Raw genomic sequence first — 25,545 nt, 5'->3', positions numbered from 1 at the left:
CTCAGCAGATAGCTCATTTAAACTTTAACATTTCATTTTCCACATTTTAGTTATTAAAAGAAAAATATAGCTAAATAAATTATAACATTTGTAATAAATACCTAAATTAAATATAATAAATGATATCTCTACTTATGTCAAAATATCAATTTCACATATTTTCATCTTTAATATTACCTTTGGAAATAGAAGAGTGATATATCATTATGTAAATGTAAATAGGATAGTGACTGATTACATTTTGAAGATGAGAAAACGAGGTCAGAGAGTAGTTAGTGACCAATTTTGGATTGAACCCAGGTGTTCCAGGACTGTATAAGCCATTCCTGGGTGTTATTTTCTTTTCTCTAATTTGTTACCTTTCTCCTGAAAGAAAACTAGAGGATGGTAGAATTGAGAAATACGTTTTTGCTAGTGGAGGAGAGGGAAATCCCATGACTTTACACCATGGGTATGCTTCTTAGAAGAGAAGGATGAACGTGAGTGGCAACATGAACTATTGGCAAATCTACTGGGCAGATGAAGTCATTAGCCCCATATAGGCTCATTAAGTGCTAATGGTGATCATAATCATCCGTTTGTGATTTGGAAGAACTGTGCCTCCATCCCCCTGAAAGGCTTTTTGTTTTGTAGGTTCCTTTTTATTCTGCTTCCTGAAACTCTATGCCAATTGATGTTTGCATGTTTCTGAAATGGTGACAAGCCTTGTAATTGATTCTCCAACTACACTGTGCTGTGCGCCGAGCTGGCAGGCACCCCACTTTCAGGTCACTTTACACGTCACACCACCTAGAGTGAGCCAGGAACCCATTCAAAGGGCAATGCGATGCCAATTATTTTCTTTCCTGGCATTTACATGAAAGTATAGGAGAGAGGCTGCTAAAACGGAATTGAGAGTTTGGTTCCCTTAATAATTCCTATAGCCCCCAAGTTTGTGGACTATGGAAGAATTGAGAACCTGAAGCAAGTAAGGTGAGGAGGTTGAAAAATAGAGATTTAGTCAAACAATCCGTAAAGTGAGGAGATCCAAAAAATAGAGCTTTGTGAAATCAGTAAATTTAGTGCTTACTAGGTGCCAGGCAATATTTTAAGCATTTTATGTCTACTAATTTGTTTATGCTATGCCACAACTCTTGAAAGCAGGTATGACAATTTCTCCCATTTTGCAAATAAGAATGTGGAGCCCATAGTCACATAGCTGGTAAATGACAGAATCACGCTTTGAATTTAGGTTGGCTCTGAAGGCTAGGCTTTTAATCATTTTGCTATAGGTGGAATTAAAGATTCTGTATGAGTCCACTTTAACATAGAATTCATAGCTTCCAGGAATATATAATGACTTAGTAATAACCAGGAAAGCAAATGGTGACCATGATTCAGAGAAGTAGAAATATGAGGCCATCCTCTCTAAATGCCTTCAGCCCACACTTCCTCATCTAACACAGGATATTTTGTACCTCATCCTACTTCTACAAAGGAATGCATCCTAATAATTTCTGGCTTCATTTGTGAAAATAGCAACTTTAATTGATCTCTACTTGCCTGTGTGATTTGTGATACTCCAAGGCAGAAAAATGCCTAAGATCACAAGCATAATTTTGTAAGAAATCTGGATAGGTAGACAGCCAGTCTTAAGCAACATACAACGAATAACCTGCCTCATGGAGAGAGGTTACCCATACATGTAGTTTCTTCTTCCCTCATCTCCACCCAGGATCATGATTTTATCTTCTACATTTAATAAAAGATTATCCAATATCAGAACTCAGAAAACCACCAATAGATAAAGCAAATACATTTAGGCAGTGCTTGAATTCATATCATCATTGAAGCTATTATATCTTATTTTGAAATTAATCATTTACCTTATGAGTCTACGTAGGCTCCATACTCTTCAGAACCATTTGTGAAGTTTAGAGTATGTGGTCTGTAACCTAGAAGGGAGACAAACAAATCAACAGTTCAAATTCAGCATGAAAAGATTATCAATGAAATTGAAAATGCATTAGCATTTGCATTATTTTTTTTTATTAGATTCAAATGATGAAGGCAGTTACCAATTTGGAGATACAGAGAGAATAGAATTTAGGTGAGATGGATATTAGCGCTTGTGTCCCCGTGTTTTAAGTATCAGCTCAGACAAAAAAAGCAAAAAGATCTAAAATGATTCCTGGAACTGAACAATGTGACTGAACCCAGAGGGGAGGAGCAGGCTGCCACCCACCTGGGGAGACGGGTTAATAAAAAGATCAATTGCATTCTTATCTTGTTAGTTATTAGGCAGCCCATTGATGCCACCTGCTTACTTTAAATGTAAACGTGCAGGCCAACCACTGGAAAGCTGCCACCATTCTTCGGAACCCTGTTTCTTTCTGGTTTAGTGATAGGAGGGAAAAGGCCAAACTCTGACTGTTAGGAACTGAGCATCTGTTCCTCCAGCAAATGCAGATGTGAGGGCAAATCAGAAAGCAAGTCTTTACAGGCAGAATAAATGAATATACCAAAATATGAGTAGTTTATAGAGTTAATATCAACACAAACTGAAAAAACATTTTACATGTAAAAACAAAATGGCTCAGGGGATTTACTCTCCTGTTAGGTAATTATATCCCTTAGATCTGAAGTGGCCATATATTAAATATACTTTTTGTTTGTTTGCTTTACTGGTCTTTGTGAACCACTGACTCTTTTTCAGTAGTCAATTGTTCTTTCCCAAAGTATAAGGAAAGGTTTACCTGTCTTGCATTAGTATCAGTTGCCAGTGATCAAAAGGTTCAAAGGTAAATGTTACGTATTTTCTAAGGCAAAGTAAATGCCTGCTCACCATTGGTAAAAAGGGATTATTATACATTGGCAATAGAATCTTTCCTGCGCAGCTATTGTCTACTTCTCTCAGCTTCTGCAAACTCCAGCTACAAGTGGGTCTCCCGACCTTTTCTTGTCCTCTGACACTACTTACCTGGGCATCAGATAGATGCCTGATAAGAATACTTCATATCATCCCACCTTTGTAGCAGATAAATGCTCATTTTTTCTTCTAACAAAATGAGTATATTAATTTATCTCATTTACTTTTATGATGTAAATATTCATTATTTATTGATTATTACTAGTTAAGCAATATTTGTCTAACAAAGAGTATCTTTCTATCTGCTTTGAGCATTCCTATTCTAGTAAAAAATATTTTGCAAGCAATAAAATACTAACTCAGGGTAGGAATGGTGAGATGCAGCAGTTACAATTTCTCAAAGCAGTGAGATGGTGAAGCCAACTTCTGGCATGTTGACTAATTACTACACTCCTGCTCATTTTACTTTCCAAAAGTCAAAATATTGTATATAGGTTCTGAATGCTTAAAATGTATTCCTAACTAAGTAGTGTGTAGGTGGCTGGATTTCTATCAAGTGGGTCTCAAACCAGCAATAGAAAATCAGGCACTGTCTCTGACTTAAAATAGGAATAAGGTCAATCAAGATATGACTACCTATGAAAAATACCATTCAGTGAACTTTTTTTTTTTTTTTTTGAGATGGATTTTCACTCTTGTCACCCAGGCTGGATTGTAATGGCGTGATCTTGGCTCACTGCAACCTCTGCCTCCTGAGTTCAAGGGTTCAAGTGATTCTCCTGCCTCAGCCTCCTGATTAGCTGGGATTACAGGTGCCTGCCATCATGACTGGCTAATTTTTTATATTTTTAGTAGAGATGGGGTTTCATCATATTGACCAGGCTGATCTCGAACTCTTGACTTCAGGTGATCCACCCACCTTGGCCTCCCAAAGTGCTGGGATTACAGACATGAGCCACCACGCCTGACCACCATCCAGTAAACTTTTAAACAGCAGAATTCCCAGATGGGCTAACCATTTATACATTTTAGAGTATAGATTAGTTATTAGTTCTTTCTTGAATTTAAAGAGTTTGTAAGAATATGCATTTCTTACACTTGGTTACATGTTTAAATTACTAGTGTGAGAGCAACAGAGTAGGTTTTTGGAGACTAGTAATTTTTAGTTTGTCAGCACACTGTAAGTTTGACATGAATTGAAACAGGGTAAAAAACCACCTTGTGAATGCAAGGGATAGCTTTTGCTATCTATCAGATTTGCGAGTGAGGCTGTGAAAGCTGGCCTTAAAATGGTAGATGGGAAATGGACCTATTTTCTTCTACAATGTGACCTTCCTGTGTTCCTCTCCTGAGGGCTCATGGATAGGTCCTTGTTCTTGGCAAATCAGCATCAAAATGACAGTCCTTGGATGCAGTCCAAAGCAAATCTGACTAATACTGAATTTTGCTCCCGAGTACCATGTTAAAACATTGTGAGGGTCCAACATAACTGTAAAGGTTCTATGACAGGTAACAAAGGAAAATTTCCTAGATAGACCCATTTAGGCTTCACACCGCTCTTGGTTAATTAAGTACATTTACAGGTAGGGATAAAATCTAAGGCTATGGTTGAAAATGCTCAAAAAATAAAGTAGCCCTTCAGTTGTTTTCTTGCCAATTTCTTTATTTCATGATTAGGTAATAGACGTAATATTAACATTTCATATAAATGGTGAACATTTTATTATGTAATTTTGTGAAAGAGGGATATTTTCATTTGTAATAAAAAAGCTCATCTTTGTAGGAATAATTAACATTGGCTATCTAACTGTGTCCATTTTAAGGAAACAAAGGTAATTGAGTAATGGTTGATTTTTGAAGTTGTGGTAATAGCTTTCCAACTGATAGCCAGACTTCTTTTTTAAAAGGACTTTATATTTGAAAATGAAGCATTCAAGGAATTTTCAATATTTTCTAGATAGCTTAGATACATAATGTAAGATTCAATGAATACCATATTGAATAATTCTGGCACTTTGGGAAGTTGAGGAGGGAGGATTGCTTGAGCCCAGGAGTTAGAGACTAGCTTGGGGAACATAGTGAGACTCCGTCTCTATAAAAAATGTAAAAATTAACCAGGCATGGTAGTGTGCATCTGCAGTCTCAGTTACTGGAGGCTGAGGTGAGAAGATCACTTGAGCCCAGGAGGTCCTGCAGTGAGCTATGATCGCACCACCACACACCAGCCTGGGCAGCACAGTGAGACCCTGTCTCAAAAAAATTGACTATTCTAGGTTGGGAGTGGTGGCTCACACCTATAATCCCAGCACTTTGGGAGGCCAAGGTGGCCGGATCATGAGGTCAGGAGTTTGAGACCAGCTTGGCCAACATAGTGAAACCCCGTCTCTATTAAAAATACAAGAAAATTAGCTGGGCATGGTGGCACATGCCTGTAATCCCAACTACTCTGGAGGCTGAGGGCTGAGGCAGGAGAATCACTTGAACCTGGGAGGCGGAGGTTGCAGTGAGCCAAGATTGCAACATTGCACTCCAGCCTGGGTGACAATGCGAGACTCCGTCTCAAAAACAAACAAAAAAACCCAAAAACAAACAAACAAACAAACAAAAACGGAATATTCAGTGTGGGCTAGAGGTTTCATAGAAGTAAGTCTGTACTCTTAATTGAGGCCTTGTATTCTGGGATGTGGATATTAGACATAGGTAATCGATTAGGAACACCGATGATGTTTGAGCAGGGAATAAATTAACCAGAAATCCAATTTAAGTAAATGAAGTGTATGCACTATAGATCAAAACAAGGGCGAAAACGGATTTATTCAACAATTAACCTAACAAATAATTTTATCAATATTTAAAATTTAACAGTACTATTTTCAGTAGCAATATGCCATATTAATAATATGCCATGTTCATAATATAATATTTAATAATAGTACTAAATTTACTAGTAACTAGTACGAAGTAGCACTATTAGGTGCTGAGGCTACAGAGGTGAACTAGTTGGTAAAAGTCTCTGATGTCATGGAGGGAAGACACAAATAAAACATCACACAAAACAGGGATTGAGAGAGGGAGAGAGAGAAACATGTGTTATGAATGTCTAACTCTAGAAGAATGCTTCTTGTTACCTTTAAGCTTAGTCTAAAGCTGTGAGGAAGATAGTAGGCTGTTGTTACAGTCCAGACAAGAAAGAGATTAATGAGAACCTAGGCTAGGCAGTAGCAGTGGGAATTAGAAGGAAGAAAAAGATGCAAGAGGTATTTCAGAGACAATCAATAGGAATTGGCAATTGCTGAGACGTGCAGTAAGGGAGAAGGAAGAGGCATAGATAAATTAGAAACTTGGAGCCTCACAGAAGAAATTGGGTTGCTATTAACAGAGATACAGATGTCAAAAGAAAGAACTAGTTTGATGGGGTAATGAATTTAGGTGTGGTGCATTGTGTTTGATGTGTCAAGAAGTCTCTTGGAGATGGCAGTAAGTAGCTGGAACTGTAGGATTATAAATTAGGGGAGAAACTAGAGCTAGAAATTTTGGCATGCTTCCAACGGATGGGGTAGTTAAAATCTGCGGGATTGTCTAAATTCACCAAAGGTAAGGAAGCCTGAGAGTCTCATACAGATGGGAATTCTGAGAAATGGCATAATTAGGAGAAAGCTCAACCAGAGTTAAGGCGAGTAGGAATAATGTCCAACAGTTAAGTACTGATTCCTACGCAATCATCCTGCACAGAGCACTTCACAGAGGCTAATTTACTTAATTTTCACAATATGAAGTAGTGATAGCTACAGGAGGCAGCCAAATGCTTAGGCAGCTAGGGGTGGGTATCCGGTGAAACCCCACCTTCAAGCTGAAGTCAGTTTAAAGCCTGAAAGCCAAGCTACAAGTTAAATCAGCAGACTGTGTTAAGAACTTGTCTTCCTGTTTGGCATGCTTTCCTCTGATTGATCCTCGCCCTTCACCTATTTTACATATACCTACCCTTTCCTAATTGGTCTTCTACACTGTCGTGCCCAGCTTTGAGTGGTGTCTTCGCTTTAGCCTTTTTTGCATACTAGCAAACCCAATCAGCATGCACTTCCCATCCTGTGCCTTTGAAGACCACAGACTCAGTTGGTAGAGGAGGAGACAGCCTGACTTTGGGGAAGAGACAGCCTTTAAGAGCCATTTTCATTTCTCAACAAAATTCTCTACCTTCCCCATCCTTCAACTGTTTATGTGACCTCATTCTTCTTGGACACTGGACAATAGCTCGGGACCCACTGAGTGCGGGTACCAAGAAAGGCTGTCACGCCAGCCCTTTGCCGTCAGTGGCAGAGTGCAGCCACCTCACGCGATGGGGCAAGCGACCAACTGAGCTGCTAACACACCACCGTCTGTGAATGGCACAACTAAAGGAGCACTGTAAAACCTCCTCTGGGACTTCAGAATTGTGGGCACCCTGACATGGGTGCTGCTGCATTCCCCTCAAGGCGACACACCTGGCCTGGCCATGGGCCCCGCACAGAGTTTGCCTCTGTGTCGGCACCGGGAGTGGCCAGACAGATCCTGCACTCACTTGCTCACGTGCTCCCTCCTGCAAGGGATTGACCCTGGCGTGCCTAATAGAGGGATCACCCCTGCCGCGAGTCCAGTGAAGGGGCTGAGAAAATCCTGCGTCAGTAGGTTTCGTTATTAACTCTACTTCCTAAATTAGGAATAAGAGGGATAGAAAGGTTGCTAAGGTCACACAGCTCAGAAGTGGTGGAGTCAGGATTCAAACCTACAGTGCTCTGCCTCAGAGTTCCCATACTTACCAACCATGCTGTAATACCTCTTGGGTAGAATGAGTGACTTTGAAAATGAGAGTTTGCTCTTAATAAGATTGAAACCCTACAGATGAAAGTTAGTGGTTAGGATTGCAAAGCGGTTGTCCGTGGGCACAGAGTTAAACTTGGCAGTGACAACACATGAGAAACATGGATGAAAGAGGGGGTTTTGATATTAAGCAAACAACTATGTGCAAAATAATTTTGTCACACTTTGACAAGTACAAAAGGTTCTCTGGGAGTTTTATGGGAAGTAAAGGGAGTTTCTATCGCAAAGTCTACCTTGAGAAACTGACATTTAAACAGAGACCTAAATAATGGGTAGAAGTTAGCAAGACAAAGAGGAAAAAGAAGAGCACTCCAGATTTGAGGGCCCTTAGGCAGATGGAACTTGGGGGATTCAAGGAGTTTAAAGAAATCTGGGGCAATGATAAGGGAAAAAACACCCTAAGGATTTTGGACTTTATCCTAAGAGTAATAGAAATATATTGAAGTGTATTAAGCAGGAAAATGACAAATTAAGCCGCAGAGAGTTTAAACTGCCCAAGTTCATATAGCTACTAATTGAGCCGAAAGGAAACCCAGGTCATCCCTGCTACAAACTCCTTTCTTCACAAAACCATGTTACCGTCCAGGGCTGGGCTGCAAAATGTTTACAGATCAGCTCTCTGGGAAAAAAAGCACTGATTTGTAGCATTTTCTGATATGGTGGTTTAAATACTATATTTAGCATTATTTACTGATATTCACCGTATTGGGTGCTAATATGAAGTCACAGAATGCAGACTCGGGAAGAGATAGTCTATATTGTACCATTATGTGGTATTTCAAACATGTTGATATAATAGATAAAAACACCCTCAGCAACACAGAAAATAATACAATGTGCTAGAATAATTAGGAAGTGATGAATGTGTGTATGTATTACCTTTGTTTTAAGTTTATTTAATTCTAAATTTATGCTATTTATTTATTAATAGTGGTTCTCTGGGGGAACAAACAGCTTGCCAAATTCCTGAAAAGTTAATAATGGGATCTCCTGAGCAGGTATAAGCTGGAGCCAGAACTCCATTGTTACCATCTCAAAGAGCCATTTTTGGTGGGTGCATTTTTATCATACTGTTTTGTTTTGGGAGATGGTTCCAGGAATCTTACATCAAAGCTCACTCATGTCTTTCTACACATTTCATTGTGTTGATCATGGGGCATATTCAGTGAGAAGGAATGGATACAGCTTTTTTTTTTTTTTCCCCCAAACAGCCTGAGAATAAAGAGAGACGGTAACTCCTGGGAGGCAACGCTATATAGTGGCCTCTGTGGGGACACGGGTGACTAATAGTAGGCATTTGTGGCTGACTCCTCACCTTTGCTTTCAGACAGTTGGGAGTACAAGTTTCTGATTTCAAATACAAGTTTAAAACTTGAATCAAAGCTAAATTTATATTCTCTGTACACGTTATCATTCAGTTTTATTATTGTCATGCAACCTCCTCTTTAGGAAAACCACTGGACCCTAAAATAAAATGTTCAGAAACATGCAAATGAAAACAGCTTAAGCTCTCAGACTTTGGCAATGTTACTTGAGTTTTACTGTGGCCTCAGAAGGGACAATCATAATATTTTTCTGGCTGTCTTGTCTTGATTTATAATTTGAATCTCCATAAATGATAATAGAGAGGGCAATTATCAAAGAAACGGAAAGGGCAATTATCATTAAATTGAAAACACATCACACATCCAACAGGATGAATGACTGAGCTAAAAACAGATTTTGTGGATCTTGCAACTGCTCCAAAAGAACTTAATGGAAGCAACTTCATCTCCCCACCTCCTCCAATTAACCAGATGACTTTGGATCTATTTTTCTTTTTTTTCCTGGGATGATAACACAAGGCCTCTTAATCTAATCTGCCTGAATACTGACACTGCTTAGGACATGTAAATTTATGAGACTAAACCAGCTGCCGTTTGCCTAGTGTGAAAAAAAGTTTTCCTTTTTTTGTAAAAACAGTAGAGAAAAATTAGTTCTCTTGTTTGTACATTTGTGATTCTGGGAGACTGCAGACACCCGTCTCATGTGTTCTTAACCTTCATGATGAATCTTTTTAAGTGAGGCAGCAACAGCGATTTTGTTCATAATGTTAAATAATAGACTGGATAGTGAAATTCCCCTAAAAGACTTTTGTCTTGGTTGGATAAACTGAACAAATTATAATCCAAACTGTAGGCATTAGTTATCATTACTACAAATATGAAAGAAAATGTAAATGTTTATGAACACATTTTGTTGAGAATTCTTGCCGTCTGGATTTACTATTGTAAGGAGTGGAATTATAGACATTCTCTGAAAGGGGTAAGGTGCGGAAAGAAAAAAGGAAAACTCCAAATCACGTTTGTCAGCACTTCTGTATAGGAAAAATAGCTATGGCATGAATGCCAATACTGTATCTGATTAAGCGATGAAGCCCTATATAATTGGATCCAATCAGGTCCTGATAGGGGACAACAAGAGTTTCTCCTTTTCACATAAGTGAGGTTCACTGAGCAGACCAGTCCCCGGCATATTGATCTTCCTAAAATGTATCATGGATCATAAAGGAACTAGAAGTGGAAGGAAGGAAAAGCTCAGATAAATTTATTTTCTATTGATTTCATCTGGGCCTCTGCTTTCCCCATATTGGTTCTTCATGCAGGCTATCACCTTCCATTGATTAATACATAACCAGACTAGGCTTGTTTACTTGGGAACAAAGAGCCATAAAGTGATCCCAGCACTCATGGCTATACGCTTAGTCACAGAGGCCAGACATTATGGTAATGGACGAAAAAGCGAGAAAAAAAATAGTTCAAATGAAAGAAGGGAGGAAACCTAATATTTACTAACCACCTTTTGTCAGGTATGTTAAATAGATGTAATTTGAGTGTTGCTACCTATCTGGTATCAAATCCGTCAGTGATTCCTATATTTGTAAGTCCCCTCTAGAACAAATTTTACCATGCTCTACCGTGATGTCTTCGGCAAGTACACTCTCCTTCACTTTGGAGGACTGAGCTGTGCCTGCCCTATGCTTCTTTGGTGTTTTGCTGATTGGAGAATTGAATACATGTTGTACTGTCTACCTGACAGCAATATGCAACTTTAGTGCTGAATACTTTCCTTTTGAAGATGTATGATTCTTTTTTATTTTTTTTGAGACGGAGTTTCACTCTTATTGCCCAGGTTGAAGTGCAATGGCATGATCTTGGCTCACGGCAACCTCTGCCTCCCGGATTCAAGTGATTCTCCTGCCTCAGCCTCCTGAGTAGCTGGGATTACAGGCATCCACCACCACGCCTGGCTAATTTTGTGTTTTTACTAGAGATGGGGTTTCTCCATGTTGGTCAGGCTGGTCTCAAACTCCTGACCTCAGGTGATCCGCCTGCCTCAGACTGCCAAAGTGCTGGGATTGCAGGCATGAGCCACTGCACCCTGTCTGAAGATGTATGATTTTTTATTCATCATCCTTTTTTCTAGCTTCCATCTTTCCCAGGTTCCAGAGAAATGTTTCAGTGTAAGAAATATTATTCAACAGTTTTTGCAAAGCAAGGAAACAGACAAAATTTCTGTTCAATGCATCCACTATGAATTTATATAAATATGTGTGTCTACCTATAAATTAACCATCTTGAATTAAGTATATATATACCCAATGTTTTGAAAAATGGATTGTTATATTTATTAGTTCATCTTGGCCTATAAGTTTATTTAAAAATACTAAGCACTCTAAAAAACAAAAAGTGGTTTCCCTTTTAAAATTTCTCAAAGTTCCAAGTGTTTTGAATTCATTGAACTCTCGACAATCACCATCTGGTTGATTAAGTAATTTACATTTGGACATCCTCACAAAGAGATTGGAGGTGGGGGAATTCCCCTTGAATTCTGGGAAGTTGTTCTTTGGACGTGAGTTTATTTCCTCTGATGTCACAATTTCTCTTGATAAACGTAAACATTTATTTTTAACATGGTTGTTAAAACGTAGTGAATATTCAGTTCCAGTTCTTTTGTCAGTTACTGGTGAAGCAGAAAGGTCAGTTTATGGGTCATTATACTCACAGATTGAATGTTGAGTTAGTAAAAAGTAAACGTAATATCATTTTAATATTTTTTAATGTGTTTGGAAACATAAGTGGAGTTTTTGAAAAACAAAAACTGTAAAGCTGTCTAACTTAATATAGAGTATAAGTAAAATAAAATTCATGTCCGTAAAGTTTACCTATTGTTAATACTTTTGGGGACTGGTACATTTTTATTAATTGTGTCCAGTACTTTTGTTGAAACCCTTTGTCATCTGTATTTAATTCTCACAGGAGTCCCTTGCCGTGTGCCTTGTTGTCTGATTTCACAGATTTTACAACTCAGAGAAGTTAAAAAACTTTTCATGTCACACAGCAAGCAAACAGTGGAGCAGGGACTTAAGCCCAGCCTTGTCAGATTTGAAGGCCTGTGAATGACCACCTGCAGCTTCCCAATTTTGGTTGCAAGGTAGACCTGGTCATATATTTTGTGCTTCCCCAGACAGCTGCCATTAAAACTGCTTCATATGAGAGACGATACTCATCCTAATTTTTAATATATTTAAATAAATCATAATGTCAGCGTCTCTGCTTGTAATCCTCCCTCACTCCCAATTTCTACAACCAAACATCCAAGATGTTTGTTTCCTACAGTTTTGTATTCACTGGGTTCATTCACTTATTCACTAGTTCACTCATTAATTCAACACATATTTATGGTACCCACATCAAGTACTAGACACTCAGAATTCTAGGCCCTAGAAAAGCAGTTCCTATGGTAATGAAGTTTACATTTGGGTAGGAGAGAGAGACAATAAACACATACTGATAGACATATATAAAAAACAAGCAAAGTTAGATGGTGATAAATGCAGTGAAGAAAAATAAAATAGAATAAGTACCCAGAAAATAATAAGTAACTTTCATTGAAAATACATTACATGTGTGACACATTGGTCTAAGTACGTTACAAAGATTAATTTGCTTAATTCTCACAAAACTCTATGTGGTTAATACTGTATTTGTGGTAGATCAGGGATGGTATCAAATTATTTACTACTCCTCTAATTGAGATTGAGATGTGGAGTCTAATTCCTCTCCCTTTGAATCTGAGCTGGACTTATTGACTTGCTTGATGCATAGAGTGGGGTGGAAGAGATAGCATATTAGGTCCTAGCTTAGCCTTTAAATGAACTGGCAACATTGCCTTGTTCTCTTGGAAACCTGAGCTTCCATTAAAAAGTCAGACTAAGGCTTCCATGCTGTGGGAAAGCTCAGGCAACACGGAGAGGCCAGGTGTCAACAGAGTCCCAACACAGCTTCTAGCCTACAACCAGCATGTGAATGAATCATATTGTGGGGCCAGTCCCCTGAAGCCTTTACATGACTTCAGTTCCTGCTGCTATCTGACTGCTCCGGAATTATGAACCCTGAGTGAGGGCAACCCAACAGAGTCCAGTCAATCCACGGAAAAGTGAGAGATAATAAGACTTAATCCTCTCAAGCCATTAGATTTCAGGGTGTTTTATTATGCAGCAAAGAATAATTGGAACAATCATAATTTTCCTTTGACAAATGAGAAAACCAAGGGAAAGAAGGGTTAAATAATTTCCTTGCCGAAGGGTAGAATCTGAATTCAACCCAGACAGGCTGTCCTGCGAGCACCATTTTAAACTCCTGGAGTGAGATCAGCTTTCACAGGGTGCTCCTGACTAAACTTGGCAGTTGCTGACTAGTTCACATTTTATGTTCTTCATTGAATCACAGTGGTTAAAACTCAGGGCACACTTCTATTGGAATATAATCGCTTTCTCAAAGGGACCTTGTGGTGTCCTTGGCCCAGAAGTATTATGTTGCCTACGACCTTTTGTGGATTGGAATCTTAAGAAAAATAAGGAGGACATGGAGGAGATTGACCTGCACTAATCTATAATCCTTTCATTGTGTTGTAAAATTCTCAGAATTATTCAAGTGAAATAGGAAATCGCATGGCATTTTGATTAAATAAAAGAAAAAGAGTATAAAGTAATTCTCTTAAATTAAGAGCAAATAATTGTCACAAAATCAAATTTCTTGGCATACAAATATGTTACATCGCTTGTCTAAGGCAGATAATTTATATTGAGATGGGAAAGGAGTGACCGGATGTCTGTATCCTGATAGCATTAAGCAGTAAGTTGTTCAGCCAGATGTTCCTTCCTTAGCAAGGAAGGACACATAACTACAGGGTACCAGGCAAGCCCAAGGTACATATTTCCACAGACGTTTTTTCCTTAGGGTATTTACAGTTCAGTTTAGCTCTTTCCACGTTGAAACTCTGTATACACAACCATAGAAAGGCCCATGATAGTACAAAGGAAAGACGTTTATAGATGCTGCACATTCCCCATGCCACCCCAAGCCTTCCAAGGGAAGCTCCTGGTACTCTTGAAACTTTCCTGTCAGACGATTATACAATCCAGTGCCTTTTCCAAGCAGGAAATATGACGTTCCAACGACAACTTGACCTCCTGTCTGAAAACGGGCTGGGGAGGGGAGCGGCGCCAAGGCGGGGGGCAGGAAGATGAAACAGCCGTGGTCTCAGTATACTTAATTCATAGACCCAATCACAAATACAAACAAGTTAATTTTGTTAAGAACGCATGATAACATTTCACTTATGACAAAATCCCAATCATTTATTCTCCTCTGGAGTACTTCTTATGCATCCTTGAGTTTTTAAAAGTTCAAGTGTTGCATAAAAAAATCAACATAATTACAGAAAACAGTCCTTAAACAAGAATATCCTGTTTTGTTTCCTGCATACACACTGGGGTGGCTCATCTGAATCCTTGACAACATCCAACTCCAAGAAGAAAACATCAAGACGGCTTGCTGATCAAGGATTTTACATCCAGCTCTTCAGCAGTAGGGCTGTTGGCCCCATGTGTAAGCCGACAATCGCCCTATTGTTTACTCTCCAGTCAGAAAAGCGATGCTGCCTTTCTTCACTGTGTATGGTCTCCATAACCCTAACAGTCATGTTCACTCAGCAGTAAGCCCAAATACATGTTTCCCAGAGGAATTTCAAATACATGAGATAGATTAGCATCTCTGTGGCTTGATGTAATCTGTGACAGATTCAACAGCAATAAACATTTTAAAGTGTGGTCAGGACTAAATTATTTGTTGAAGAACAATTTTGTTCCCGAGGTAGACAAAAATTAGCAATAACTTTCGGGTAGTAAATACAGGGGCTGAGGGATAATATAACACCCCTGAACCTCTTGCCCTCCTGGCATTTCATTCTGTTTAAAGAGAGGTAAAAAGCCCAATTGTGTGGTGATGAATTAGAAAACTTCATGAACATTCAAGAAATACACATGCCACTACAAATTAACCATTAGCAGGGCAAGGTATTCATCCTTTCTGTCAGATTCTGTGGGAAGTATGCCTTATTAGCATTGAAGCCCAAAGAAGTAATCTATCAGTCCACATTCACTTATCCTACAAAAAAGAACAGGCAATTTGAGTTCTGGAAAAATAAATAGCATAGTTCTTCCCATCCCCATTTCAATCCTAAAATTGAAAATCACCAAATAAAATTCTATTTCCTCTCTGCTTCCAGTTTGTCTCTGTGTTTACAGCGGAATGTGGTTTTGCATTTTAAATCAGTTCCATCATAACCCTGAAAGTGATCACAGGGCTGCTAATTCTCTGTCTTCAGTTTCCACCCCTCCTCCACGCTACCACTTTGAATTTGAATGGGACCAGAAGATTCTCTAGGGGCCACGTTTGTGGCCCTTCAGCGGCAGCCTCTCTACTTCTTTCAGCTTGTTTCCTGGCATGGTTCGTGGGGATTTGTGGTGAGTGGCAGCTCTGGAATCACTTTTCATCCTGTCAGGTTGTGGTTAGGCTTAGTGGGGTTTCTTTGTTATACTGGCCACTAGTAGTCAATTCCCTTGAAAATATCTGGTTTTCTCCTTTTCTCTTAAAGAAAAAAAAAAGGCAGCTCCCAACTCCCCACCCTACCTCCAAAACACAAACACAAAGCAAACACGGATATCCCTTGGAAATCTTAAGAGGAGACGGAGAGCAGAGAGAGCCCCAGATGTTCTCAGCATCTCAGTTTAATTCTGATGTCAGACTATAAAAGAACTTTGGAGGGCCCCATTTTCCGTACCTGTTCTGCTGACATGCTGTTTTATTAAAGAATCAGGGATAAATTTTACTACTCCTTTTTTATGTTAAAATAAAATAAAATAAGCCAAACATATAGAATGTGAATTTGGGGAACACAGTGCTTCTTGCACTTTCAAGACAAACTTGGAAAATAAGTAACTACCAAAATTAGTAAAACAAATCAAATAAATACTTGGGAGTGCATTAAGATGGAGTTTTCCATGGACACAGAGGGAGGATTGGCACTTTCTGCACGTCTTAAGCCAGCGCTTAGCAGAGTTTTGTACTTCATGAATCAGTTTGGGAAAAAAAGAAGAGAACAGCATACTGCTGCCAACATTTTATATTGCCAAGTTAGGCTATTAAAAACATCAACAACAACAACTAACTTGAAATCTTACATCATTTCTTAAAAGAAAGGACATGTTAACATCAGTGGGGGAGAGAGGAAAGACATCATCTCAGAATACAAGACAGCCTTTTCAAAAATGAAGACCTGGCAACTTTTACACCAACATGCCACAAAGGCCTTCAGAATAGCGGGTTCCTGAAACACACCAAGCCCCTTTTCACCTTATTGCCTTAGCACCGGGCCAATCCCATCCTCTAACTGGAAACAGATCCCCTGGGGCATTGGCAAAGCTCTCCATTCAAATCTAACCGAAAAGGCAGGGCTTCTTTAGCCCTGTTGAAACCTCCTCTTTACAGACGCCATGTGGACAAGCCTTCCCCTTCTGCACCTCCATTTCTTTCCATTCTTTAACCTTGCTTTATTTTTCATCAGGCACTTGCTACTACATTGCTATCCATCATTTCTTTGCCTTTGTCTATTTCCCCCATTACAATATAGAGCTCATGGCCGGGTGTGGTGGCTCACGCCTGTAATCCCAGCACTTTGGGAGGCCCAGGTGGGCGGATCACCTGAGGTCGGGAGTTCGAGACCAGCCTGACCAACATGGAAAAACCCCGTCTCTACTAAAAATACAAAATTAGCCAGGCATGGTGGTGCATGCCTGTAATCCCAGCTACTCGGGAGGCTGAGGCAGGAGAATCCCTTGAACCCAGGAGGCGGAGGTTGCGGTGAGCCGAGATCACGCCATTGCACTCCAGCCTGGGCAACAAGAGCGAAACACCATCTCAAAACAACAACAACAACAAAACAAAAAAACAATATAAAGCTCGTGAGGTCATGGGCTTCCCATCTTTTGTTCACCTCCTTTCCTCCATTACCCGAAATGGTGCCTGGCATATGGGAGGCTCTCACTACAGATTTGTTCCATTTACATATGTGTATCGTTTCAGACTGCTTATTTTTCTTCTTTTATTGTGGACAACAGAAAATGTCCACAGAGCCTGCACTGTTTGGTGTATGGAAACCATTGTTTTAAGAAAGAGATTGAAGAGCCCCTAGCAGCATTCCTTCAGGGCAGAACTGAAGGAAGCAGGCATTTGGTTTGAGCATTCTTTACTGCAACCAATTTCAAATATCAGGAGACTCATGTTTCTTAGGACAGGCAACCAATGGCTAGTGGGCTGAATCATGCCTGCCTGATTTAAGAATAAGAAATATTCTTAAAACACAGGCAGGCTGTTCAGGAATATAGACCCTCCTCCTCCCCCCTTCAAATTAGCTAATTAGAGATTAGGCATTGCTTTTTAGCCGGTGGCACTTTTACACTGCGTGAATCGTGTATGAGAATGTTCACCTACTCTTAGAGTACAAGTATCTACTGGATATTTAAGTTTAAAAAAAAGGTAACAGTAGCCTCTAGGTAACTGCACAATGAACTGTTATCTCTCATAATTATTAACCAGGAAGTGGGAAAACTAGGAAGTCAAGTTCACAAACAAACCTTACTACCAACAAGAGTGGGTCGTTGTAAAAAAAAAAAAAGCTGCTTTTGAAATGCCTCATGGATAGTTCACAAATATAGATAGTAGGTTTCAAAAGTGAGAATTTCAAATTTCTTATGCCATATGGGAATGTGAATAGGTGGTTCAGACTTCTTCCTGAAAAAATACTACTTCTAGGCATCGGGGCTCAGAACATCGTGGTAGCTCAGAAAACACCACCTTAAAATATGGTACTTTGATATGCTGAGTACCTTGAAATAAAGAAGCAGCCTCAGAAACAAGGTCTCTCTGATCTTCTCCCACTCTCCCTCTCTCTCCCCTTTCCCTATCCTGGAGCACGGAGAGGTGCTTTATGTGAAGTTCCCTCATTTGACCAAGGGAAGTTCTACCAGAAGAAACGCAGTTGTCTTGGGCCCCCTCCTTATAATCTCATCAGAGCAGAATAACTTGCAGAAAAGACTAGAGTTGACACCACTCTCCCAGACTCCAGACAAACTTTGCCTCAGGCTATTGTCTGTTCCTCAGGTCCATTCATCTCCCCTAAAAATCCTTCACTCTTCCTCTAAAATTGCCTGCATCCCCCAATTCCCTCTCTCTTATGAATGCGGGCCTTTAAGCTTCAACCATCTGGCCCTTGTTTGAATTTCATACTTGCTATGAGTCCCATGCGTTTGCTTGTTAATAAATGTGTACACCTTTTCTCCTGTTGATCTGTCTATTGTCAGTTTGTCTTATAGGCTCAAATTCTTGAAACTTCAGTGCGTGGAAGGAAAGTTCCTTTTGCACCTACAACATGATACCCTAAAATATAGCATCTTGGCATACTGAGGTTTTCTTTGTTTTTAATTTTGAGATTTTTTTTTTTTTATTTGAAGGTAATCTTAATGCTATTAAAGTCACAAATGCTTATTTAAATACCCAATCCTATTTATCTAAAACCCACATTGCAAACACACAAGTATCTATTCTGTCCACATGTCAGCACCCATTCATGTCATGGTTTGGAAATGGGGAGAATAGATTCCCCTTAAATTGCAAGTCAGCAAGTGTTTCTTTACAGTTAACTTTAGCAAAATTCATACAAAATAGTAATTAACAATGATCTTGTTAACTCACAAGGAAACACCTTCAAAACTGCATTTCGTTGAAGTTTCTGTACCAAAATGTAGAAAAACTGAACTACACAAATATTGAAAAGTTAAAAATTCCTTAATTTCTTATTCCTGGTACCACCACAATTTACAGGGCAATATACCTGATGAAATGAAAAGAACAAGAAGAAAAAGCTACCACAGATAAAATACCTCAGGAATATACATCTAATTGACACTACATTGCATTAATCAATAGCTGAACTTTTTGCAATCTATGGCTATGACAGTCCTGAACAAGAAGGTTTCCTGTTTAAGCTGCAGTAACTTTTCTGACTATGGATCATTGTTCCCTCTTTGGCAGATTTTTAAAGTTCCTTTAAGGCATTTGGGATGACTGTCTCAAAGTAACCTCCAGCTTTCCTGACAACTCCTCTCTCTCTCTCCTGCTAAGAACTGCAGCCCTTTTCTGCTGGTTTTAGAACCTTCTGCTCCTATATCCACCATGTCCATCACCAGATCCATAACCAGCATCATAGGGATGACTGAGCTTCTTCCACCAAAACTGCCCCCTTACATGGGTCCATAATTTGATTGCTGTTGTCCACTATAATTTCCAAAATCATTATAGTTCCCACCACCACCACAGTTACCACCACCAAATTTCCTCCACTGCAACCATCATATCCTCCACCACCACCACATCTACCGCCTTGGTTTCCATATCCTGGTCCACCACCACCCCCATAGCCCCCTCTACTATTATAACCAGGGCCACTGCCATAGTTGCCACCATTGCCTCTAAATCCATTATATCCACCATCACCTCCTCCATAACTATTTCCACTGCCACCACCTCCACCAGCATAGCCTCCTCTTCCACCAGTTGCCACCATGGCCAAAATTACCTCCACCACATCCAAGGTTTCCTCTGCAACCCATAAAATTGCCAGATGCACCTCCACAATCTCTCTGTGATCCAGCAGACTGCATGTCTTGTTTAGAAAAGGCCTTTTCACTTCACAATTATGCCCATTAATAGTGTGGTATTTCTGAACAACAATGTTATCAACTGTATCATGATCATCAAAAGTCGCAAAAGCAAATCCTCCCTTTTTCCACTCTGTCTGTCTTCCATAACTTCTAAGGTTTCAATGTTGCCATACTTTGCAAAGTAGCCTCTCAAATTATATTCTTCTATATCTTCTTTAACACCACCAAGGAAATTTTTCTTCACTGGTAGATGGGCACCTGGCTTTATCAACTCCTCTCTAGAAACAGTTCTCTTTGGTTCCAATAGACGCCCACCAACCTGTGTGGTTGAGCACATGTTGCTGCATCCACCTCTTCAACACAAAAGTAAGTCACAAAACTAAGCCACCTGGAATGTTTTCTTTGGGGGTGTCTCATTACCACACAACGTGTGAGTGTGCCCATTTTTCCAAATGTTCTCTTCAACTGTCATCTGTCGTTTCAAAGCTCAGAACACCAATAAACAGTTTTCTCAACTACTCTGGTTCCTTTGGATCATGATCCTCTGCTCCCGGTGGTGATGGCCACAGCTGGAATCAGGCTTGGGGCCACTGGGCATCAGTTTTACCTCCATTTTGAAACTGGACTCACCTCTTCCAACTCGAGTTCACTATCTACTGAATATTTTAACCTGAAGGAAATTGAGAAAACCATAGAAGAAAGAAGGACCTGTCTAACTTTCTCTGTCCTTTCTCCCCTGAAACATGGTTAAAGGGAAGTTGTCTGACCCGCCTCCCCTGTAAATAGGTCATAAGACCCTCGTATGACAGGTGTCCTGCCCTATACTTGGAGGCCGAGAAGAATCTAAGCAAACCCCCTTTGCTAAGTTCTGCCCATTTTATTATTAGGTCAAACCTCCCTTTTGTCCATCCATAATTCTAAGTGACTGTCTACTTTTCATCAAACTTGTCCATAAAAATACAGAGTTTTCCTTGGGTCTTTCTGTCTTCATTTCTGAGTGACTCAGACCCCCCTACCTGCTCTAGAGCCCACAGTTGAGATCTTGAAGCAATTGACAAAAGCCGGCAAAAAAGTAGGAATTTATATTTTTTAACCAAGGTCAGTTCTCCCAGATCTCTGCCTGTAGTGCCTGGTGGAGAATGGATGGTAAATTTTTTACTTGTCCCTTGCTTTCTGAATTTAGACTAGTAGGAGAAAAACACTTGTGTCTTTTGTTATAGGAGTGTCAGCCATGAAATTTGCCATGGGCCAGGCATAGGCATGTGGGGTTCATTTTGGTTCATATTTTTTCCCCTGAAAAGTAGAGTATAAGCCCAAGTGTACCTAGTGCATGTTTAGCACAGATTTTTTTTTTTAATTGGTTCTGATATCTGCTCTTGCTGCCACACTTCAGAGTAGTAGTAACAGTTAACTACAAGATGGTACACAAATAAGTAAGAACTGGTAGTAAATGAAGAAAATGAGAGTTTAGAGTACATAAATGCCTGTGTGTGTACACATGCATGGGTATGTGATTGTGTTGTGTGTATATATGTGATAGGGTCAACATATACTATTATAATAATAATGATTAAAATAAATGAAAAGGATGGAAGTATAGATCTTTTGAAATTTCTTTCTTTTATTCTCTCTCTGTCTCTCTCTCATTCTTTTATGCTCCAGAATGGAATGGAGCTAGGGGATTTAGAAAGCCTCTGCTGATGAATCCATCATATTCTGACAGCTGAATTCCCAGAAACAGAGTATTAGACTTTCACACAAGGTGACATTTTGACTGGAATCTTTTAAGTTGAAGCTTACAAAGTACTGAGAAGAGGACTGCTCCATAGCGGGTCTTCAAATAATAGTAGCTACTATTGTTATTAATTGCTCCCACGAAGAAACCAAGGATTTCAATGTCTGACCAGCCAATTCCACCATCTCAATACCGTTGCAACTACTATGTCAGAGAATGTTTTGAAAGAGGTCAAGTCGGAAGGTAACTGGGCAGACTTTTACACTGGAGGGTAAGAATAAAAACATTAAGTGTTTTAAAAAAAGTCAGGAGAGTGAGACTTTGGACCATCACCCACCTGATGAAGTGGTCTTATCTTAGGATTGTCTATCATGAAGATTAAAAATAAAGCCAAGGCTTAACCTCATTGATATTTGAAATAAAAATGTTCATTTTCTTTTAAAAACTGCCCAGGCACAATGATAGAGGCAGTTATTTTTGGTAAAAGTGGATTGCGGACAGAGTAGCTGGCGAAATGCTCTTCAGTATTCACGTAAGACAAAAACCTTCCTGGCACTAAGAAGTCTCAATTGGCTTTTCAGCTGCACTGTGGTTTATTGTGTACTTTAAATCAGCTCTAAGACTACACTACATACCATTGTGTCTGTTAGAAAATCATTATGGTGCAATTAAAAGCAATGTTGTTTCACAGACGAACATGGAATTTTCCTCTGTGTCTGACGGCTGCGCACTTCCTTCGTGCCTCCTGTGATTATCTGCACTGGTGATGGTCAACAGATACAGCTGTCGGGAAAACACTCAACAGATGGCAGTTGCAGAGTGATGCATCATCCTTTCTGGGATGCTCTCTGACACTGGAGCTAGGGATTTCCATAAATGCTGGTGTATCACTGACTCCTTTCAAGCAACTTGGGCCTGGAATGTTCAGTGTCAAAATTAATCTTCCTCCAGAAATGAAGAGAAATTGAAGTGTCCTTATGAAATGAAGTGTGCAATATAATGCTAAAATGTATTGTCATTTGTAGCTTCTTAACTATTATAGATAAGAACAACCAACTACATAGAAAGCCTGATACGTTGGTAGATTGAACACTTTTTCTTCAGGATGAGAGTGAGCAAGATCGGTCAGTTCTTTCATTTTTGTAAAGCTCTTTAAAGATTGGCTTTATATCTTTTAAAAAGAGCAATTTAACCTTTGCTTCAGTAATGACATGGCTTGTTGAATGATGTTGTCTGTGATGAAATTCGTCTTAGTGGTGCAAGGATGAATTACGTGATTCCTTTTTACATCTCAGTTAACATTTTAACATGAAACACTGAAGCTTCTATCTTCATTATTTATACAGTATATATATGTGTATAACATTATTAGGGAAATAAGAGTAAACTGATTGACAACCATGTCGAACAATGCGCTGAACAATATTGTATAATAATTATGCTAGATTATTATTCAGTATTCAGAATCTGAGTTATAGAGTCCCTATGACTGACTCATTTTTCTTCCTCTCAGTTACACAGATCCTTTCAAGTTTTAGGGCCTCACTTAACCAGTGAACATTCTGGGCTGTCGCGATGTGTATATTTTAATACAATGACAAAACAGCATTGAATAGTAGGTATAGGTCCTGCATCTGTGTTCTAGAAAGTGTCCTAGGCATGCCTGCCTGCAGCTCCATTCACCCTCTAATGCCACTAAATGATATTTGGCTATCTTTAGATTGACCTGAATATGAGTACAGTCCTATATAATCCTAAAAGCAGGTAACGTGGGGATAACCATATCCCATAGGGTTAAGTTTAATTTTGTCAAAATTGTTGTCTTTCCCTTGCGCCACTGTACTCCAGCCTGGGTGAAAGAGCAAAGACTCCGTCTCAAAAAAAAAAAAAAAAAAAAAAAAAAAAAAATTGTTGTCTTTCCTTTCTCATGTTAGCAAAACTGTGTTCCTGCAGTTCATGAAGACTTATATTTCTTCTAAAATATGACACAGTGACATTTTCTGTTTGTCTATTCATGTCCCCAAAGAGGTAACCACGTGCTATATATGTTTTCTGTTAATATTTATTGCAAGTTGGTCTCAATGGTTGGTCTCTGAAAGATTTCCAGTGGATAAAGCACATGGAATGAGAAGCTGCAAAAGGAGCCTTTTTAGTAAATGCATAAAAGGGCAGGAAACAGCGTGGAGGCTGTAGGAAACATGAAACATGACACAGCATAGATTTGACATACATTGTATATGTTTTGGGTGAAAAACAAACATTTTGCTTATTCTAAAAGCTTTAATATATTCCAGGCATTATGATAAGTACTTTGTATGTATTATTTGATTTGATTTGATTCTCACACATATGTAAGATGGGTATTATTATTTTCAGTATATTGATGAGAAAATGGTGGCACAGCTGATAATTTGCCCAAAGTCAAACAATAAGATGGTCTTCCAGACTCTTATAATTTCTTAAAAGAGTATAATTGTTTCTTCCCTAAAAAATAGTATGACTTTATGCATATAAGGTTTTCTGTGACGTCATACTGAATATAGGCATTAATTAATAAAGCAATGAAAAAATACATTTGGCTGGGTGTGGTGGCCCACACCTGTCATCCCAGCACTTTGGGAGGCCGAGGCGGGTGGATCACTTGAGGTCAGGAGTTCGAGACCAGCCTGGCTAACTTGGTGAAACCCTGTCTCTATTGAAAATACAAAAATTGGCCAGGCATGGTGGCATGTGCCTGTAATCCCAGCTACTTGGGAAGCTAAGGCAGGAGAATCGCTTGAATTCAAGAGGTGGAGGTTGCAGTGAGCCGAGATCGCACCATTGCACTCTAGCCTGGGCAACAGAATGAGACTCCATCTCAAAAAAAAAAAAATTGTTTGTATGATAAAATGCATCTTTATACCTCTTAAAATAATATAATTTATATTAAACAAAGAAGTTTGAGAGATGTAAACATGTGGATATTTTTTGGAAGGATTCAGGTATCTTTGTAATAAGTAGGATGTTAGTAAACCAGTTTTTCCTGAAATTTTCATGTTTTATGATTAATATATAAAACAATTTTTTATGATTTCATTTAATATAAATTAAAAGAAAATTCTTCAAGTGTTGAATAAAATAAGTCTGTAAGTAAAACTATTAAGAACATTTTATAGATCCTCTTTCAATGGTGTATAGAGGTAGTATGTTCCCAGCTGAGGTGTGGGAATGACATGACAGGATACATTTTTAAAATAAGCATGCCATAAAAATGATTAGTAGAACATAATTTATGCAATTAAACTCTGTTTTCTTCCCAAATTTTGAATGCAGTCTGTTGTATGCCAAAAAGAGGCAACTAATTGGAAACGTAAAAGTGAATTCTAGATTTCCATTTGCTTTTTTATTGCAGGGCTATATATTCTGGGGAGGCAAAAGGAATATGTAGTTGAGATGTTGTGTGGTTACCTTCAGTATCTTGCCATGATAGTGGCATCTAATATGACACTGTCATGATAGCTCAAATACTCACGTGGGCAAGACAGATCCACAGTGGAGCAAAGCACCTTGAAAGCACATGCAGTATAAAGGTAAAGAAAGACCACTGTCTCATGGTAACTGCTTGCTGTTATGAGTATTCTACTATAAATCTAAGCCATGTAGGGAGTGGGATTTTATGGCTATCATTGCCACTTGAGATTATTCTGCTGCCTAATGCAAGTCGATGAAAGGGTCTAATTTTTGTAACAGTCTTGAAACACTATATTAGGCATCCATTATTGTGCAAATTTAGTTTTGAATCAGTATGAGATTTATCTCTAGTTATGATGTTCACATCCTCCATAAGTAAGATGAGGATCAATAGTAAAACAAACCTAGCAAATTGTAGGCTTTGCAATAAATCTAAGGTATTGGGTGGACATAATTTAAACAGTTGTTTTTCTTCTTCTGAAGAATAAACACATAATAGGAGAAAAAAAAAATGAAGCTCTAAAGGGATTGTGCATTCCTAAATATTTTATG

At 39.0% G+C, this 25,545-nt stretch overlaps 1 protein-coding gene across 2 annotated transcripts in view; it reads right to left on the bottom strand.

Moving 5' to 3' along the window:
* Positions 1-25,545, bottom strand: part of ADGRL2 (adhesion G protein-coupled receptor L2) — a 691,023-nt gene that overhangs the window by 549,178 nt on the left and 116,300 nt on the right. For both annotated transcript variants that reach the window (XM_063624182.1, XM_063624180.1), the window contains one exon: positions 1,866-1,934. The gene's annotated coding sequence lies outside the window, so the exon portion shown is untranslated. The remainder of the gene's footprint in view (positions 1-1,865; positions 1,935-25,545) is intronic.

Source organism: Symphalangus syndactylus, chromosome 12 (assembly GCF_028878055.3).
Source record: "Symphalangus syndactylus isolate Jambi chromosome 12, NHGRI_mSymSyn1-v2.1_pri, whole genome shotgun sequence".
Classification (NCBI taxonomy): Eukaryota; Metazoa; Chordata; class Mammalia; order Primates; family Hylobatidae; genus Symphalangus; species Symphalangus syndactylus.
This window is presented reverse-complemented; position numbering and strand designations above follow the sequence as displayed.